The sequence below is a fragment of the Chiloscyllium plagiosum genome, unplaced genomic scaffold (assembly GCF_037043375.1).
Source record: "Chiloscyllium plagiosum isolate Xiang-an unplaced genomic scaffold, Cpla_swu_hap1 HiC_scaffold_26, whole genome shotgun sequence".
NCBI lineage: Eukaryota > Metazoa > Chordata > Chondrichthyes > Orectolobiformes > Hemiscylliidae > Chiloscyllium > Chiloscyllium plagiosum.
This window is the reverse complement of record NW_028270164.1, coordinates 56,011,759-56,024,146: the sequence shown is the minus strand read 5'-3', so window position 1 is coordinate 56,024,146 and position 12,388 is coordinate 56,011,759.

Genomic DNA, 12,388 nt, shown 5'->3' with positions numbered 1-12,388 from the left:
CGAGGGCCTATACTGTGCTGTAATGTTCTATGCATTCAATTGGACAACGATTTTAAGTCATTTTCTTCACTCAGATGTAGTCCATAATATCATCCAGCGAGATCATGTCAAGAGTGGATTTAGAGTCATAGAGAGTCATGGAGCTGTATAGCGTGGAAACAGACCCTTTGGTCCAATTCATCCATGGAGAAAGTGAAGACTGCAGATGCTGGAGATCAGAGCTGAAAATGTGTTGCTGGAAAAGCGCAGCAGGTCAGGCAGCATCCAAGGAGCAGGAGAATCGACGTTTCGGGCATGAAGAAGGGCTCATGCCCGAAACGTCGATTCTCCTGCTCCTTGGATGCTGCCTGACCTGCTGCGCTTTTCCAGCAACACATTTTCAGCTCCAATTCATCCATGCCGACCAGATATCGTAAATAAATCAAGTCCCATCTTCCAGCATTTAGTCCATATCCCTCTAAACCCTTCCTATTCATATAGCCATCCAGATGCCTGTTAATGTTATAATTGTACCAGTCTCCTTTGGCGGCTTATTTTTTTCACACACCACCTCTACATGAAAAAGTTGCTCCTGAGGTCCCTTTTAAATCAGCCTTGCTGATTATCCCAATCCCAGTTTATGTTTGGAAAGTTAAAATCCTCTACCATAGCCACCTTATTATTCTTACAGATAACTAGGATCTCCTTACAAATTTGTTTCTCAATTTCCTGCTGACTATAGGAAGAATGATAGTACAATCCCAATAAGGTGAACATCCCTTTCTTATTTCTTAGATCCCCCAAATAACTTCCCTGGGCGTACTCCCAGGAATGTCCTCCCTAGGTACAGCCATAATGTTATCCCTGGGTATAGTCATAATCTTATCCCTAATCAAAAATGTCATTCCCCTTCCTCTCTTGACCCCCTTTCTTGCCTTCCTATAGCATCTATACTCTGTAACATTAAGCGGACAGTCCTGTCCATCCCTGAACTATGTCTCTGTAATCGTTATAATATCCCAGTCCCATGTTCCCAACCATGCCCTGAGTTCATCTGCCTTACCCATTCGACCTCCCGCATTAAAAAAAATGCCTTATCTGCTGTGTTCCTGCTTCCCTGCCTGTTTGTTTTGCTCCTTTTCCCAACTGCACCAGTCTCAGATTGATCTCTTTCCTCACTATCTCCCTGGGTCCCTTCACCTTACTAGTTTTAAATCCTCCCAAATAGTTCTAGCAAATCTCCCTGCTAGTATATTAGTTCCTCACCAATTCAGGTGCAATCCATCCTTCTCACATTGGTCACTTTTACCCCAGAAGACATTCCAATGATCCAAAAATGTGAATCCTTCTCCCCCGCACCAGCTCCTCAGCCATGCATTCATCTACTCTATCCTCCTATGCCTACTCTCACTAGCTTGTTACACTGAGAGTAATCCAGATATTACTATCCTCGAGGACCTTTTTTTTTAAGAAATAAATTTACTGCTCATAAATGTACAAGGTCTTCTTTCATCCATGGAAATTGATTAAATCTAGGTGTAGAAAAGGATTAATTTTAAAAATGATACTCTGGCATTTTCCAAAATAAAAATCAGGAACATCTGATTCCTCTTGAATTTCAGAACAATACACAGATTCCTGAGAAGGAAATATGAAAGATGATAACATTTAATTGATTCATGCAATTTTTTTCATTCAACCTTATCAGCAAGTTCAATTTTGATGTCATAACTACTGATAGTATTTTTACATAGAACATAGAATAGCATAGGTACAGGCCTTTTGGCCCACCATATCTACGTTGTCAATAAAGGTATTATAAACTAATCCCATCTGCCTGCACAAGGTCCATATCCCTCTATTCCTGCCTGTTCATGTGTCTGTCTAAATGCCTCTAAACATTCTAAATAGTTTTATTGCTATTGTTCCTCATGTTTGAAATTTCCTTAACAGAAGATTACACAGAAACACAGCCAGCAAGTGCTCCTTATGTTTTAGCTGTTTGATGTTTTAGAAGTGGGATTACATAAGAGGGGATCAATGGCAGTTACTCAGATAAATACTAGGCTCTAGTTACACTGGAAATGTTACAGATCCAGTGTTGTTTGCAGCTCTCAAATAAACAAGATGAGGGAGTGTCATATGGTTCGTTAGGCTACAGGTGGAGTACTCCATGGAAGTCTGAGCAAATCATTTCAGAAGTACTACAGAAATAAGGAAAATATTCTAAGACATTGACTATGATGATAATAAGAACTTGGAAAAATTAGAACTGTATTTACTGAAGCAGGAACGTTCAGAGAGATTTAATCAAAAACATTTAAAATTATGGAAGGACAAATATTTAAAGATTACTTTTATTGAAAAATAAGAATACAAATTTTGGACTGCAACTAGTAATGCAGTTGAAATCTGGAATACATTAATTTAGAAAACTATTGAAATCAAATTGTTTAGAATGAAATGAGTTACATGATCCTTTGAAATGTGTGAAAGAAGTCATTTGAATGGAAGTCTTTGATGTTGAGTTAGCATTAGCATGGTAAGCAAAATATAATGTATAACAATATTCAGACCCTAGGAAGTAAGAAAATGAGAGTCAGTATGAGGAAGGATATGGATGCCTAGTGGATGTTTGGAACTCCCAGCTCAGCTACACTACAGATGTATGCAAAGAAAAGCTGTCATTCTCACTCAATTGCTCCATCCCGTCTAATATACCTCCTGTTGGGAAGTGATTGCTGGGCCTCTTGCTGAAATATTTGTATCATCGATAGTCAGAGGTGAGGTGTCAGAAGGCTGAAGGTTGGCTAATGTGGTACCACTGTTTAAGTAAGGTGGTAAGGAAAATTCAGGGAACTATAGATAAGTGAGCCTGACATCAGTGGTGGGCAAGTTGTTGAAGAGAATCCTGAGGAACAAGATTTACATGCATTTGGAAAGGCAATGGCTAATTAGGGATAGTCAACATGGCTCTGTGTGTGGGAAATCATGTCTCACGAACTTGATTGAGTTTTTTGAAGAAGTAACAAAGAAGATTGATGAGGGCAGAGCAGTGTATGTGATCTACATGGACTTTGGTAAGGCATTTGACAAGTTTCCTCATGGTAGACTGTTTAGCATGGTTAGAGCACTTGGGATACAGGGAGAACTAACCATTTGGATACAGAACTGGCTTGAAGGTAGAAGTCAGAGGCGGTGGAGAGTTGCCTTTCTGACTGGAGCCCTGTGACCAAAAGTGCGTCACAACAACTGGTGATGGGTCCACTACTTTTCATCATTTATATAAATGATTTGGATGTGAATACAGAATGTATAGTTAGTAACTTTGTGGATGACACCAAAATTGGAGGCACAGTGGACAGTGAAGAAAGTTACGTCAGACTACAATGGAATCTTGAACAGATGGGCCAATGGGCCAAAGAGTGGTAGATGGAGTTCAATTTAGATACATGTGAGGTGTTGCATTTTGAAAAGGCAAATCAGGGCAGAACTTTAGAATGCAGGTCGATTGTTCCTTTAATATGGAGTTTCAGGTAGATAGGAGAGTGAAGAAGGCATTTGGTATGCTTTCCTTTATTAGTCAGTACATCGAATATAGGTGTTGGGAGGTCATGTTATAGCTGTACAGGACATATTGTGGTGCTGGAAAAGCACAGGAGGTCAGGCAGCATCTGAGGAGCAGGAAAATCAATGTTTCAGGTGGGCTTTTGTTCGAAACGTCGATTTTCCTGCTCCTCGGCTGCTGCCTGACCTGCTGTGCTTTTCCAGCAGCACATTTTTGATTCATCACCTGATGAAGGAGCGTCGCTCCGAAAGCTAGTGTGCTTCCAATTAAACCTGTTGGACTATAACCTGGTGCTGTGTGATTTTTAACTTTGTACACCCCAGTCCAACACCGGCATCTCCAAATCGGGACTAGATTAGTTTAGGATATCCGGTCAGCACGGATGAGTTGAACCGAAGGGCCAGTTTCTGTGCTGTACATCTCTCTGACTCTATGATATGACTCTACTCCAGATGTGTAACATATATTGTAATTCTTGCAACAGTCAACTTGTGAGATTATCTGATGCATTATAACGGCATTTAGTTAGCTGTTTCCAGAAGATTTTGTGCAGCAATTTTCAAATAAGTACATTTTGTATGTTTTGTTGAGGCTTTTTGAATATAGTAGGTAGTTTGCAAGAACATAAGCAGGTAGATCAAGGGTACCATTTGAGAGTAGGTTTGTTTGAGAATAGATTACTGACAGCAGATTTGAAGGATAGGAAGACTGCTCCTGTGGAATTGAAACCATCTCTTGTATCAGCCAACTTAGTGACCTGAAATGGAATTTGCATGAGCAGCAATTTAGTCAGAATAGAATAGAGAGAGCAGGAGGTAGGTCTCATGGAAAAGGTAGCTTGGAGAATAGATGAGGAAAGATAGGAGAGAAATGTAAGAAAAATACATGGTTTAAGATGCGGTGGTTTGGCTTGTTATACAAGAAATATGGAAGGGTGTGCCAGGCACAGCTGAGTAAATAATCTGTACTTATTGACAAAGAACCACATGAATTTATTGAGGGCAAGGGTAGAAAGTGGCAGGGGCTAGGGTTTTCTGGAGATGGATGACAGTGGAGAAGATAAGCCAAATGTTATCTTTGCTGTTCAGAACCATTGTAGAATATTGTACAGTTTTGGCAGAAGTGAGCCTGATATTATTTGATATATTCTAGCAAAACCTAGGAATGAATGCCTTAAATAGGTGTGTCCAAGGATGGTGTCATTTGGACAAGAGAATGAAAATCAGGTCATGCCAGAGGGATCAACCAAGTGAAAGAAGAAAAGCATTTTAATGGTGGTTGGGGGAATGTGTATTATATGCAGAGGTAAAGGAGTGGTTTGATCAAGACTATGTAAAAACAAATGTGATGAATTCAGGGGCAAACACTCAATTCTAAGAAGTTATCTTAAATGAAGAATTCTATCCCATTATGGCTGTTCTTACACAAGGGATTTCACATTGCTAGATTGCTAATAATTCATTTCTTCTTAAACAATATCCTCTAGTTGGTTCCTCAACGTATTGTTCCAGAAATCAATTCTGTATATACTTGACGAATTCCTCATCCACGGTATTGTTAGTAATTTGATTTGCTCAGTCTATATGCAGTTTAAAGTTGCCCATAGTTACATAATTGAATCTCTATTGCTTGTATCTATAATTTCTTGTTTAATACCATACCCAAAATTATCACAATTATATCACTCCTAGTATCGTCTTCTGCCCTTTGATGATTCTAACTCTACCCATACAGATTTTACTTCACTGGAGCAAATATCCTTCCTTGCTTTTGTGTTAACTTTTAATCTTTAACCAGCAATGCTACCCCACCTCCTTTCCCTTTCTTTCAGCTAATTGCTGAATACCCTGGATTTTCGTTTCCATCGCTGACCACCCTGCAGCTCCATCTCTGTAATCTCAACTTTACCATACCCATTTTTATCTATTTGCATAACTAATTCATCCATTTTGATGGAATAAATGAAAACTAGCTCATGTGATCTAACTAGTAGTTTGTATGTTTTTATCAGGACTTTACGTCCCTTTGAAATAAATAAACAATCAAAATAGAGACACCATGTGAGTAAAATTGACAGTGATTATGTGTACAAAATTTTAAATAGAGCTGTGGTTAACACAGACAGTTAACCCGGGAAAGAAAGTGGGCTGAGATTGAAGTTGATGGCTTCAGTGCAGAATCTGATGGAGGTCAGAAGTGAGGATGTTAATGATAATAACTCAGGAGTTCAGAGTTAGGGATCATGAATGAGAATTTTAAAAGGGAGTTGAGGGAAGTATAACAAGGTGAGAGACTCTCTTCAAGGCTACATTTTGATAGTCAGGGTTACATTTTGATTTTTAGGAGATTTTGAAAAACATAGGTTGGAAATCAAAATGTTCTCAAAGCAAAAAATTGGAAACTTCTTGTACACTTCCACTCAAGGATATGAAAGAAATGGGAGACTCAGCACTGGGCAGGCGCCAAGAATTCAACAATAGTTAACAAAGGTTTTCTTCATTCACTTATTCCATCCTACTGCAGTGACTGAAATAAGACCACAAGACATAGGAGCAGAAGTAGGTCATTCAGCTCATCTAGTCTGCTCTGCCATTCAAGGAGATTGTGGCTGATTTGATAATCCTCAACTCCACTTTCCTGCTTTTTCCCCATAACCCATGATACCTTTATTTATTAAAAATATGTCTCTCTCCGTCTTGAACATACTCAGGGACTCAGCCTCTATGACCCCCTGCAATAAGAAATTCCACAGACTCAGTACTCTTAGAAAAGAAAATCCTTCTCATCATTGACCTAACTGATCAACAGTTTGATCTGAGATTATGCTTCTAGTCTTGACTTTCCCACAATAGTAAATCTCTCTATGTCTACCCTTTCAAGCCCCTTGAGAAACTTGTATGTTTCAATATGCTAGTCTCTCATCTTTCTAAACTCTAATGAGTACAGGCCCAACCTACTCAACTTCTCATCATAAAGAAATCCTTCCATATCCAGGATCAACCTAGTGAATCTTCTCTGGACTGCCTCCAATGACACTGTATCTTTCCTTAGATAAGAGGCCCAAAACTGTATATAGTAATGTAATATAGTGTCGAGAGTATAGTGCTGGAAAAGCACAGCAGGTCAGGCAGCATCCGAGGATCAGGAGAACTGATGCTTCGGGCATAAGCCCTTCATCAGGAATGAGGCTTGTGGGTCGGGGCTGAGAGATAAATGATAGGGGATGGGGTTTGGGGAAGGTAGCTGAGAAAGCGATAGGTGGGTGAAGTTGAGGGAGAAGGTGATAGGTCAGAGGGGAGATGATGGACAGGTCTGGATGGTAGTGCCGAGTTGGAGGCTAGGGACTGAGATAATGTGGGGGGAGGGGAAATAAGGAAGCTTGGAAATCCACATTTATCCCGTGTGGTGGCAGGGTCCCAAGGTGGAATATAGGCGTTCCTCCTCCAGGCATCAGATGGTAATGGTTTGGCATTGGAGGAGGCCAAGGACCTGCATGTTCTTGACAGAGTGGGAGGAGGACTTGAAGTGTTCAGCCAAGGGGAGGTGGGGTTGGTGGGTGCGGGTGTCCCAGAGATATTCTCTGAAACAATCCACAAGAAGGTGTGCTGTCTCCCCTACTTAGAGGAGACCACACTGGATGCAACAGTTGCAGTAGCTGACATTGGTAGAGTGCAGGTAAATTTTTGACGGATGTGGAAGGATCCCTTGGGGTCTTGGACGGAGGTGAGGGGAGTGTGTGGGCGCAGGTTTTGCACTTCCTATGGTGGCAGGGAAATGTGCCAGGAGTGGGATGCGGGCTGGTGGGGGGTGTGGACCTGACGAGGGAGTCGCGGAGGGAATGGTCTTTTCAGAATACTGATAATGGGGGGAGAGGGAAATATATATCTGCTGGTGAGGTCCGTTTGGAGGTGGCAGAGGATGATGCTTTGTATGCAGAGGTTGTTGGGATGGAAGGTGAGGACTGGAGTGTTCTGTCCTTGTTGCATTGGGAGGGGTAAGGTTCAAGGGCGGTGGTGCATGAAGTAGAGGAGATGCGCTGATGACATCGTCAACCATGTGGGAAGGGAAGTTGCGATTGTGGAAGAAGGAGGCCAGCTGGGATTTTCTGAGGTAGAATTGGTAATCCGGGGAACAGATGTGGTGGAGGCGGAGGAATTCGGAATAAAGGATGGTGTTTTTACAGGAGGGAGGTGGGAGGAGATGTAGTCTAGGCAGCTGTGGGAGTCAGTGGGCTTGTAGTATATGTCTGTGCTTATTTGGTTACCAGAGACAGTGATGGAGAGGTCCAGGAATGGGAGGGAGGTTCCTGAGATTGTCCAGGTGAATTTGAGGTCGGGGTGGAAGGTGTTGGTAAAGTTGATGAACTGTTCAACCTCCTCGTTCAACTGTATGAGGTGGCGCCGATACAGTCATCGACGTGGTGGAGGAACAGTTGGGGGTGTGCTGGTGTAACTGCGGAAGATGGATTGTTCCACATATCCAACAAACAGGCAGGCATAGCTGGGTCCCATGCAGGTGTCCATGGCTACCCCTTTGGTTTGGAGGAAGTGGGAGGATAGGAAGGAAAAATTGTTGAGGTTGAGGACCAGTTCAGCCAGGCAGATGAGGGCATTGGTGGAAGGGTACTGGTTGGGATGGCGTAAGAGAAAGAAAAAGAGGGCTTGAAGACTTCCGTCGTGGCACACCGATGTGTACAGGGGCTGGATTCCATGGTGAAGATGAGGCGCTGGGGGCCCGGGAAACAAAAATCTTGGAGGAGTTGAAGGGCAAGGGTAGTGTCACGAACGTAGGTGGGAATTCCTGGACTAAGGAGGACAGACGGTGTCGAGGTAGGAAGAGATGAGATCGGTCGGACAGAAGCAGGCTGAGACAATGGGTCTACTGGGACAGTCAAGTTTGTGAATCTTAGGAAAGTGGTAGAATTGGGCTGAGCAGGGTTCACAGACAATGAAGTTGGAGGCTGTGATGGGATATCCCCAGAGGTGATGAGGTTGTGGTTGGTGCTAGTGGCATGAATGCTGAATCATCCCAGCATTGATGAGCACTTACACTGGTACCAAGTGCAAGAGAGGAAAAACTGCATTAAACCAGTTAAAAGTTTTCATTCTTCAGCCTCAATCTGCTTCATTAGATCTGCATATGTTTTGTTTTCCAATCACTGACAAATCATATATCAAAATCTATTCTCAGAGATCATACATCATGCATAATCATTTAATCACTAATGCTGCAGATGGGAAAAGAAATGTGACCTTTATTTAAAAATATTGCGGGTGACATTTTGTAGTAGTGTTTGAATTAATCATAGTTTGTTGTGAAGGCAATGTTTGAACTTTGAAAGTGTTTGCAGAGTGTTTTACAGACAATGCTGAATCTTGTTCATCTTTCATCCAAGCAATTCCTGTGGTTCTGTGAAGTGATCTAATGCTGCATTATAACATTGTTTTTCTCATCAAAATAGGTCATTTGTTGCTTTGAAGTTAAAGTGGAAGTGAAAAAAAAGAGAGGCAGACAGAACTTTTCCTTTCTGGTGAGTGGATTGATTATTGTTTTCATTAGGGTTTTATGAGATGCTTTGTTGTACTTACATTGGTACAGAATCTGTACTTTGAGTGCTAATGACATAGAACGTTTTGTAACATCCGATGCATTGGTTATTTCAGTCTTCATTTTAATTTATCCAATTGTATAGACAAATTTTAATTTGACAAATTAAATTGTGCCATAATTTGATTACATTTTGTGGGAAGATAATTGAAGGATGCAGAAAGAATGAGTGAGATCACTTAACTACCACATCTAATAGATTTATCACTTCAATCCCATGGACAGTGACCCATTGCAGGCTGTGAAATGCCACTCCTACTTCGAAGAGAGAAGATTTAGTAAGGGGATGGGGGTCAAGTGTCATTATGGCAATTTGAGCAAAACCCATTCCAGTATTGCACCAGTGGAGGTATCATCATTTAGATGTCTACACCCTCAAAGGGTGGCATGGAGGCTCAGTGGTTAGCACTGCTGTCTCAGAGCGCCAGGGACCCAGGTTTGATTCCAGCCTCAGGCAACTGGCTGTGTGGAGTTTGCACATTCTCCCCATGTCTGCGTGGGTTTCCTCCAGGTGTTCTGGTTTCCTTCCACAATCAAAGATGTGCAGGTTAGGTGAATTGGCCATGCGAAATTGCCCGTAGTGTCTTCAGCGATGTGTAGGTTAGGTGCATTAGTTGGTGTAAATGTAGAGTAATGGGGAATGGGTTTGGGTGGGATACTCTTCAGAGGGTTGGTGTGGACTTGTTGGGCCGAAGGACCAATTTCTGCACTCAGGGATTCTATGAACTGGATATGAAAGAATCCCATGGCATTTTACCCTCCCTGGTGGTGGTGAAAACGTAAGGAGAGGGAAATAGTTAGGCAGCTTCGACCTAGAAAGAAATACTTATCTCCTTCTCATTATCTTGCCAATTAAGTGCTTGGCAAGAAGGTCCATTAAGGTCTTTCTTGATTCATCAGCGATTAAGGCACTTAAAATGATCAATTAAGATATGAAGAATAGTTATTTTTTCATGTGGCTGACCAGGATGACCTGACTGCTGGGTTGAGGTGAAGAGGTCTCCATTTGCTCCAATCTTGGAACATCCAGAAATGTAGATGGAGTCAAGATGGTAGTGGCCGAAAGCTAATCCTGCCATTGCCATCAACACATCTCTCAATCATTTTTTTCCATGAACTCTCCCCACCCCAGGAGAAATAACGTTTTGCAGTATTGGTTGTCCTGAAAGATATGTGTTTATTTCAAATAAGCGTGGGGAAGTCTCCCTCGGTGTCTTAGCCAAGATTTACTTCTCCATCAAGTGCCTAAAACAAACAAACTACAAAGTAATTCTAACGTACAAATTAGGAGCAGGAGAAAGCCAGTTGGTCTTTCTAGCTTGCTCTGCCATTCAGCAAGCTCGTGGCTGTTCTCCATATTTACACATACCTTTGATAACCACTGACTCTGTTGTTAGTGAAGAATCTATCTAGACCTGCCTTAAAAAAGTAAATTACCTTACCTCCATAGCTGCCTGAAGAAGAAAGTTCTGAAGGCTTTTGACCCTCAGAGAAAAAGAATCCTCATCATCTTAGTCTTAAATGGAAGGCCTCTGATTTTTAAATTGTGTCCCCTGGTTCTAGCCTGTTTCACTGCTATATACAAGAAGAAGCCTGTTTTGAAACAGAGTCCAAGTCTACGCTTCTAATGAGAGCTCTTCTTCAATCAGCCCCTTTCCATAAAACTCACACCTAATGAATTACTAATTCCCCACATTTATACAATCAATTGTTGGATAGAGTTGGTTTTGTCAGGCATGTCCAGGAAGGATTCCTGACTCAATATGTTGATAGGCCGACTTGGGGAGTCTATATTGGATTTGGTACTAGACAACAAGCCAGGCCAGGTGTTGGAGCTCTCGGTCAGAGAGCATTTCGGTGACAGTGAGCACAACTGCCTCTCCTTTAGCATAACCATGGAGAGGGATAGGGGCAAACAGTATGGGAAGGTATTTAATTGGGGGAGGGGAAATTGTATGGCTATTAGACAGGAGCTGTGGAATAAACTGTGAATAATTAATTGTTCTATAAGAAAGGCACATCAGAAAGGTGGAGGCTGTTTAAGGAGCACTTATTGCATGTGTTGGATAATTTTATGCCACTGAGACAGGCATGGAATTGTAAGGTAAAGGAGCCTTGGATGACAAGAGCAGAGGAGCTTCTTGTCAAGAGAAAGAAGGAAGCTTACTTAAGGCTGAGGAAGCAAGGTTCTGGCACCGCTTCAGAGGATTACAGATTAGCTAGGAAAGAACTCAAAGGTGGACTGGAGGTCGGGGGGGGGGGGGGGGGGGGGCACAAAAAAGCCTTGGCAGTAAGGATTAGGAAAACCCAAAGACGTTCTACATGTACGTGAGCAATAAGAGAATGATCAGAGAGAAGATAGGACTGATCAGGGATAGTGGAGAGAACTTGTGCCTGGAGTCTGAAGAGGTAGAGAAGGCCCTAAATGAATTTTTGCTTCAGTATTCACTAGAGAGAGGGATCTTGTTGATAGTGAGAATACTGTGGACCAGGTTAATAGGCTTGAACAGATTGATATTATGGAAGTGGATGTGCTGGAAATTCTGGGAAGCATCAAAATAGATAAGCCCCCATGGCTGGACCAGATATATTCAAGGTTATTGCAGGAAGCAAGGAATGAGATTGCTGCACTTCTGGCAATGATTTTTGCATCCTCACTTTCCACTGGAGTAGTACCTGCTGATCGGAGGGAGGCGAATGTTGTACCTCTGTTCAAGGAAGGGAATAGGGAAATCCCTGGGAATTACCGACCAATCAGTCTTACGTCTGTGGTAAGCAAGGTACTGGAAACGATTATGAGAGATAGGATTTATGACTATTTGGAAAAACAGAGTTTGATTAAAGATAGTCAGCGTGGTTTTGTGAGGGACAGGTCATGCCTCACAAGCCTTATTAAGTTCTTTGAAGACGTGATGAGACAAGTTGATGAAGGTCGAGTAGTGGATGTGATGTATATGAATTTCAGTAAGGCATTTGATAACATTCCTCACAATAGGCTCATTCCAAAAGTTAGGAGGTATGGGATACAGGGAAATTCAGCTGTCTGGATACAGAATTGGTTGGCTGAAAGAAGACAGCGACTGGTAGTGGATGGGAAGTATTCTGTCTGGAGTTCGGTGACCAGTAGAGTCATGCAGGGATCTGTTCTTGGGCCTCTGCTCTTTGTAGTTTTTATAAATGACTTGGATGAAGAAGTGGAAGGGTGGGTTAGTAAGTTTGCCGACGACACAGAGG